The sequence below is a fragment of the Anopheles moucheti genome, assembly GCF_943734755.1.
Source record: "Anopheles moucheti chromosome X unlocalized genomic scaffold, idAnoMoucSN_F20_07 X_unloc_2, whole genome shotgun sequence".
Lineage (NCBI taxonomy): Eukaryota > Metazoa > Arthropoda > Insecta > Diptera > Culicidae > Anopheles > Anopheles moucheti.
In genome coordinates, this window is record NW_026453526.1 from 607,501 (window position 1) to 615,000 (window position 7,500).

General features: G+C 40.8%; 1 pseudogene; it reads right to left on the reverse strand.

The window, feature by feature from the left end:
- Positions 1–7,073: 7,073 nt before the first annotated feature.
- LOC128307971 (uncharacterized) overlaps positions 7,074–7,500 on the reverse strand; it is a 6,638-nt pseudogene continuing 6,211 nt past the window's right edge.

Consider the following 7,500-nt stretch of genomic DNA (forward strand, 5'->3'; position numbering starts at 1 on the left):
GATTTTCGTGTGCTTCTTGAGGTTTGGTCCGCTTTTCAGTACTCTTGTCCATGCTTTCACATGCTCTGATAGGTAGGTTCGTTCTCAGTTATCCCTGTGTTTATGGTTTTCGTGTGCTTCGAGAGGTTTGGTCCGTGTTTTTGAGTACTCTTGTCCATGATTTTCGTGTGCTTCTAGAGGTTTGGTCCGATTTTCAGTACTCTTGTCCATGCTTTCACATGCTCTGATAGGTAGGTTCGTTCTCAGTTATCCCTGTGTTCATGGTTTTCGTGTGCTTCCATAGGTTTGGTCCGTGTTTTTGAGTACTCTTGTCCATGATTTTCGTGTGCTTCTAGAGGTTTGGTCCGATTTTCAGTACTCTTGTCCATGACTTTCGTTTGCTTCGATTCGTTCACTCTATTACTCTTGTCTGTGGTTTTCGTTTGCTTCGATTCGTTCACTCTATTACTCTTGTCTTTGGTTTTCGTTTGCTTCGATTCGTTCACTCCATTACTCTTGTCTGTGGTTTTCGTTTGCTTCGATTCGTTCAGTCCATTACCCTTGTTTGCGGTTTTCGTTTGCTTCGATTCGTTCAGTCCATTACTCTTGTATGTGATTTTCGTTTGCTTCGAGTCGTTCAGTCCATTACCCTTGTCTATGATTTTCGTTTGCTTCGAGTCGTTCAGTCCAATACTTACCTTTGTCTATGATTTTCGCTCTAGCCCAGTCGCCCTGCGCTCTGGAAATCACATTCCAACTCTATCACCGATAGTGCTCACACCTTGGAAACCACATTTCACCCGGGGAACCTTAGGGTGGATTTTGAGCCTTTCGGGATTGCGAAACCATCATTTAACACTCTAAACTTAATTTCCGCAATCCCAGACGCACTTTCCATATGGTCTCCAAAAATGCGTGTGAGCTGACCTGGTCCCTTATAATAGGCAATGAACACGATTTTGGAAAAATATTTTTATCAAAATTTTTTGACTCACCGGGTAAAATCGAATTTACTTGGGAAAAATGTTCTAGCAGGGGCCCTCCCATACAAATTTTTTTCTTCTCAAAAATGATTTTCGTTTCACTTTTCATACTCAGGGGAGTCTAAAATTGATGTTTTGAGTCACCATGAAAAAAATTTTTTTTTTGACCCGAGCTTGTGTCGCGACCCAAAAATCGACTCACTTGGGAAAAATGTTCTAGCAGGGGCCCTCCCATACAAAAATTTTTTCTTCTCAAAAATGATTTTCGTTTCACTTTTCATACTCTGGGGAGTCTAAAATTGATGTTTTGAGTCACCATGAAAAAAATTTTTTTTTTGACCCGAGCTTGTGTCGCGACCCAAAATCGACGCACTTGGGAAAAATGTTCTAGCAGGGGCCCTCCCATACAAAAATTTTTTCTTCTCAAAAATGATTTTCGTTTCACTTTTCATACTCTGGGGAGTCTAAAATTGATGTTTTGAGTCACCATGAAAAAAATTTTTTTTTTGACCCGAGCTTGTGTCGCGACCCAAAATCGACGCACTTGGGAAAAATGTTCTAGCAGGGGCCCTCCCATACAAAAATTTTTTCTTCTCAAAAATGATTTTCGTTTCACTTTTCATACTCAGGGGAGTCTAAAATTGATGTTTTGAGTCACCGTGAAAAAAAAATTTTTTTGACCCGAGCTTGTGTCGGCGACCCAAAATCGACGCACTTGGGAAAAATGTTCTAGCAGGGGCCCTCCCATACAAAAATTTTTTCTTCTCAAAAATGATTTTCGTTTCACTTTTCATACTCAGGGGAGTCTAAAATTGATGTTTTGAGTCACCGTGAAAAAAAAATTTTTTTGACCCGAGCTTGTGTCGGCGACCCAAAATCGACGCACTTGGGAAATATGTTCTAGCAGGGGCCCTCCCATACAAAAATTTTTTCTTCTCAAAAATGATTTTCGTTTCACTTTTCATACTCAGGGGAGTCTAAAATTGATGTTTTGAGTCACCGTGAAAAAAAAATTTTTTTGACCCGAGCTTGTGTCGGCGACCCAAAATCGACGCACTTGGGAAATATGTTCTAGCAGGGGCCCTCCCATACAAAAATTTTTTCTTCTCAAAAATGATTTTCGTTTCACTTTTCATACTCAGGGGAGTCTAAAATTGATGTTTTGAGTCACCGTGAAAAAAAAATTTTTTTGACCCGAGCTTGTGTCGGCGACCCAAAATCGACGCACTTGGGAAATATGTTCTAGCAGGGGCCCTCCCATACAAAAATTTTTTCTTCTCAAAAATGATTTTCGTTTCACTTTTCATACTCAGGGGAGTCTAAAATTGATGTTTTGAGTCACCGTGAAAAAAAAATTTTTTTGACCCGAGCTTGTGTCGGCGACCCAAAATCGACGCACTTGGGAAATATGTTCTAGCAGGGGCCCTCCCATACAAAAATTTTTTCTTCTCAAAAATGATTTTCGTTTCACTTTTCATACTCAGGGGAGTCTAAAATTGATGTTTTGAGTCACCGTGAAAAAAAAATTTTTTTGACCCGAGCTTGTGTCGGCGACCCAAAATCGACGCACTTGGGAAAAATGTTCTAGCAGGGGCCCTCCCATACAAAAATTTTTTCTTCTCAAAAATGATTTTCGTTTCACTTTTCATACTCTGGGGAGTCTAAAATTGATGTTTTGAGTCACCATGAAAAAAATTTTTTTTTTGACCCGAGCTTGTGTCGCGACCCAAAATCGACGCACTTGGGAAAAATGTTCTAGCAGGGGCCCTCCCATACAAAAATTTTTTCTTCTCAAAAATGATTTTCGTTTCACTTTTCATACTCTGGGGAGTCTAAAATTGATGTTTTGAGTCACCATGAAAAAAATTTTTTTTTTGACCCGAGCTTGTGTCGCGACCCAAAATCGACGCACTTGGGAAAAATGTTCTAGCAGGGGCCCTCCCATACAAAAATTTTTTCTTCTCAAAAATGATTTTCGTTTCACTTTTCATACTCTGGGGAGTCTAAAATTGATGTTTTGAGTCACCATGAAAAAAATTTTTTTTTTGACCCGAGCTTGTGTCGCGACCCAAAATCGACGCACTTGGGAAAAATGTTCTAGCAGGGGCCCTCCCATACAAAAATTTTTTCTTCTCAAAAATGATTTTCGTTTCACTTTTCATACTCAGGGGAGTCTAAAATTGATGTTTTGAGTCACCGTGAAAAAAAAATTTTTTTGACCCGAGCTTGTGTCGGCGACCCAAAATCGACGCACTTGGGAAATATGTTCTAGCAGGGGCCCTCCCATACAAAAATTTTTTCTTCTCAAAAATGATTTTCGTTTCACTTTTCATACTCAGGGGAGTCTAAAATTGATGTTTTGAGTCACCGTGAAAAAAAAATTTTTTTGACCCGAGCTTGTGTCGGCGACCCAAAATCGACGCACTTGGGAAATATGTTCTAGCAGGGGCCCTCCCATACAAAAATTTTTTCTTCTCAAAAATGATTTTCGTTTCACTTTTCATACTCAGGGGAGTCTAAAATTGATGTTTTGAGTCACCGTGAAAAAAAAATTTTTTTGACCCGAGCTTGTGTCGGCGACCCAAAATCGACGCACTTGGGAAATATGTTCTAGCAGGGGCCCTCCCATACAAAAATTTTTTCTTCTCAAAAATGATTTTCGTTTCACTTTTCATACTCAGGGGAGTCTAAAATTGATGTTTTGAGTCACCGTGAAAAAAAAATTTTTTTGACCCGAGCTTGTGTCGGCGACCCAAAATCGACGCACTTGGGAAATATGTTCTAGCAGGGGCCCTCCCATACAAAAATTTTTTCTTCTCAAAAATGATTTTCGTTTCACTTTTCATACTCAGGGGAGTCTAAAATTGATGTTTTGAGTCACCGTGAAAAAAAAATTTTTTTGACCCGAGCTTGTGTCGGCGACCCAAAATCGACGCACTTGGGAAAAATGTTCTAGCAGGGGCCCTCCCATACAAAAATTTTTTCTTCTCAAAAATGATTTTCGTTTCACTTTTCATACTCTGGGGAGTCTAAAATTGATGTTTTGAGTCACCATGAAAAAAATTTTTTTTTTGACCCGAGCTTGTGTCGCGACCCAAAATCGACGCACTTGGGAAAAATGTTCTAGCAGGGGCCCTCCCATACAAAAATTTTTTCTTCTCAAAAATGATTTTCGTTTCACTTTTCATACTCTGGGGAGTCTAAAATTGATGTTTTGAGTCACCATGAAAAAAATTTTTTTTTTGACCCGAGCTTGTGTCGCGACCCAAAATCGACGCACTTGGGAAAAATGTTCTAGCAGGGGCCCTCCCATACAAAAATTTTTTTTTTGACTCACCGGGTAAAATGGTCGCACTTGGTAAAAATGTTCTAGCAGGGGCCCTCCCATACAAAAATTTTTTCTTCTCAAAAATGATTTTCGTTTCACTTTTCATACTCAGGGGAGTCTAAAATTGATGTTTTGAGTCACCGTGAAAAAAAAATTTTTTTGACCCGAGCTTGTGTCGGCGACCCAAAATCGACGCACTTGGGAAAAATGTTCTAGCAGGGGCCCTCCCATACAAAAATTTTTTCTTCTCAAAAATGATTTTCGTTTCACTTTTCATACTCAGGGGAGTCTAAAATTGATGTTTTGAGTCACCGAGAAAAAAAAATTTTTTTGACCCGAGCTTGTGTCGGCGACCCAAAATCGACGCACTTGGGAAAAATGTTCTAGCAGGGGCCCTCCCATACAAAAATTTTTTTTTTGACTCACCGGGTAAAATGGTCGCACTTGGTAAAAATGTTCTAGCAGGGGCCCTCCCATACAAAAATTTTTTCTTCTCAAAAATGATTTTCGTTTCACTTTTCATACTCAGGGGAGTCTAAAATTGATGTTTTGAGTCACCGTGAAAAAAAAATTTTTTTGACCCGAGCTTGTGTCGGCGACCCAAAATCGACGCACTTGGGAAATATGTTCTAGCAGGGGCCCTCCCATACAAAAATTTTTTCTTCTCAAAAATGATTTTCGTTTCACTTTTCATACTCAGGGGAGTCTAAAATTGATGTTTTGAGTCACCGTGAAAAATAAATTTTTTTGACCCGAGCTTGTGTCGGCGACCCAAAATCGACGCACTTGGGAAAAATGTTCTAGCAGGGGCCCTCCCATACAAAAATTTTTTCTTCTCAAAAATGATTTTCGTTTCACTTTTCATACTCTGGGGAGTCTAAAATTGATGTTTTGAGTCACCATGAAAAAAATTTTTTTTTTGACCCGAGCTTGTGTCGCGACCCAAAATCGACGCACTTGGGAAAAATGTTCTAGCAGGGGCCCTCCCATACAAAAATTTTTTCTTCTCAAAAATGATTTTCGTTTCACTTTTCATACTCTGGGGAGTCTAAAATTGATGTTTTGAGTCACCATGAAAAAAATTTTTTTTTTGACCCGAGCTTGTGTCGCGACCCAAAATCGACGCACTTGGGAAAAATGTTCTAGCAGGGGCCCTCCCATACAAAAATTTTTTTTTTGACTCACCGGGTAAAATGGTCGCACTTGGTAAAAATGTTCTAGCAGGGGCCCTCCCATACAAAAATTTTTTCTTCTCAAAAATGATTTTCGTTTCACTTTTCATACTCAGGGGAGTCTAAAATTGATGTTTTGAGTCACCGTGAAAAAAAAATTTTTTTGACCCGAGCTTGTGTCGGCGACCCAAAATCGACGCACTTGGGAAAAATGTTCTAGCAGGGGCCCTCCCATACAAAAATTTTTTCTTCTCAAAAATGATTTTCGTTTCACTTTTCATACTCAGGGGAGTCTAAAATTGATGTTTTGAGTCACCGAGAAAAAAAAATTTTTTTGACCCGAGCTTGTGTCGGCGACCCAAAATCGACGCACTTGGGAAAAATGTTCTAGCAGGGGCCCTCCCATACAAAAATTTTTTTTTTGACTCACCGGGTAAAATGGTCGCACTTGGTAAAAATGTTCTAGCAGGGGCCCTCCCATACAAAAATTTTTTCTTCTCAAAAATGATTTTCGTTTCACTTTTCATACTCAGGGGAGTCTAAAATTGATGTTTTGAGTCACCGTGAAAAAAAAATTTTTTTGACCCGAGCTTGTGTCGGCGACCCAAAATCGACGCACTTGGGAAATATGTTCTAGCAGGGGCCCTCCCATACAAAAATTTTTTCTTCTCAAAAATGATTTTCGTTTCACTTTTCATACTCAGGGGAGTCTAATTTTGAAGTTTTGAGTCACCGTGAAAAAAATTTTTTTTTTGACTCACCGGGTAAAATGGTCGCACTTGGTAAAAATGTTCTAGCAGGGGCCCTCCCATACAAAAAATTTTTATTTCTCAAATCGATCCGTGGTTTCACTTTTCATACTCTAGGGCCCATTTGCTTCAACTTTGGAAAAAATTTTCGATGATGAAAAATTTTCACCTTCGACGTCCATCGACCACTCGACCCGAACTTGGTACTTTTGTATGGAGGTACCCGAGTGGTGACTTTTTCATACAAAAATTTTTATTTCTCAAATCGATCCGTGGTTTCACTTTTCATACTCTAGGGCCCATTTGCTTCAACTTTGGAAAAAATTTTCGATGATGAAAAATTTTCACCTTCGACGTCCATCGACCACTCGACCCGAACTTGGTACTTTTGTATGGAGGTACCCGAGTGGTGACTTTTTCATACAAAAATTTTTTTGCGAATACGTGTTCGTTCGCGATCATTTAGGCCATGAACCGCAAGTCCGCTGCGATAGAAATAGTGCATTGTAGTTACTCGACGAGAAAAAAAATCGGGACTTAGAAAAATTTTTGAAAGTCAAATCGTATTGACTTCCAACAACACCTGATAATAAACACACATTGCCTGTTGCACCACAGATCGCATTTGACTTAACAAATCGCCTGTTGGTACGCACATCACCATCGACTTTACCAATCGCGTTTCGCACCGCTAATCCCACTTGGCGTGGAGCCACGCACATAATGTTGCGAGGAGAGTATTAATCGGGACTTAGCGTTTTAAGCTCGCGAACACTCCACTATGGGAGTGCACGCAAGCACCAACTGTACACACACAACACAACAATCACTCTCGCGAACACTCCATTCCCAAAGTGAACGCGAGCACCAGCAAGCATGGGTCGCCTGAGAGGATCGATGCGAACGCATCTCTACAACTCGCAGCTCCCAGCCTGTAGTCCCGTCGTTTGCGGGCGGTCGAAGGTGTCGAAACTAGTTGTATCCACGGTCGACGGAAACACAGCCACCAGGGTTCCCTGTGGTAAGGTACTTCCACGTGCAGCGTGCTCCCGCCCGTTGCGGCTCAGTCTAGTGCTATAGCGGGGATGAGACGTCAGTGTGCGCGGGGCAGCACCGACGGATCTCGGAGGGTTGTTAAGCCCGCTAGCTTCCGATCACCTAATGGGTTTGAGAAGCGCTATCAGCTCGGATTGGATACGACCTTAGAGGCGTTCAGGCATAATCCAGCGGACGTAGCGTCATACCAAAGTCCGGTCGAACTAGTATTGAGCCAGTGGTCCGTACCTGTG